Below are 1343 nucleotides of genomic sequence, written 5' to 3'. Positions count from 1 at the left end.
ATATCACTCAGCCATAAAAAAGAATAAAATCTTGCCATTTGCAACAACATGTATGGATCAACAGAGTTTTTTTATCCATTCTGGAACTCGAAAGACAAGCTGCACATGTGTAAGAAAGTAAAGGTCAGCATTCTACTCTGTGGTTCTACCTTCTTAAAATCCCAAACATCTCTTTTGGTGGCAGAGGAAGGACAAACAAGCTAATCATAGACTCTATGACATATGACATAGAGCATGGGAGTCCATGAAGATGGTAGGTGATGAAAAAGAGAACTTAGTCCAGCCAGCTTGGCTAAGTGGTTGGGCATTGACCTATGAACCAGGAAGCCAAGGTTTGATTCCCAGTCAGGGCACATGCCAGGGTTGCGGGCTCATTCCCCAGAAGCGTGGGGGCGTGCAGGAGGCAGCCGGTGAAATGATTCTCTCATCATCGATGTTCCTATCTCTTTCTCTCTCCCTCTCTTTTTCTCTCCCAAATCAATAAAAATAAAGCAATGAGTGGCTGAGCCAAAACTAGGTCTGGAGGTCTCCCCTGCCCTTTGAGGGGTTGAAGGCAAGAGGGTAAGCTGCCCATTCAGTCCCATAATTTTTTTTAACAATCCACAATAATACATTTATTTGTTTATTTGCTTGTTTTTCCTTTTTTTTTTTTTTTTTTTAGAGATAGTAGAAGAGAGGGGGAGAGAGAGAGAGAGAAACATCGATGTGAAAGAGACACATCTATTGGTTGCCTCCCACACATGCCTGGACCAGGGCCAGGGATGGGGCCTGCAACCGAGGTCCGTGCCCTTGACCAGAATTGAACCCGGGACCCTTCAGTCCATGGGCCGACACTCTATCCACTGAGCCAGACGGGCCAGGGCCAGTCCCATAATTTGATGGAGTAAAAGCCAAGACTCGGGCCAGGTTGGCAATTATGGCACAGAGTCTACTGATGAGGGGAAGGGGTTCCCTGTTTCTAACTATGGGTCTCGGTGCCCACCCCCCTCACCAGCCTTCATGCAGCAGCATTCTGACCCCCAGCAGCATTCTGACTTCCTGACCCCCAAGCCCTTCCTTCCCTTCATTTCCGGCGCCCCCTCTCCCCATCCTCCGCCCCAGGTACGCCATCCCCTCCCCACCTCCTGCGGAGAATGGCCTCCCTGTTGGAGGCCTGGCAGGGTCCCCGTCCTCCCATCAAAGCCCGAGTGAGGCCGGACACTTGGAACCCAGACAGAATGGAATGTCTCCCTATTTTCTTTGCAGCCAAGAAAACACACACAAACCCGGGAGCCTATTTATCGGCGATATTTCTATCCCAAAGTTTGTCTTTAAAAGAAAAAGAAGAAATAAAATTAGTTTTG

The sequence above is a fragment of the Myotis davidii genome, unplaced genomic scaffold (assembly GCF_000327345.1).
Source record: "Myotis davidii unplaced genomic scaffold, ASM32734v1 scaffold954, whole genome shotgun sequence".
Taxonomy (NCBI): Eukaryota; Metazoa; Chordata; class Mammalia; order Chiroptera; family Vespertilionidae; genus Myotis; species Myotis davidii.
The sequence above is the reverse complement of the archived record's forward strand: the minus strand, read 5'-3'. Positions refer to the sequence as shown.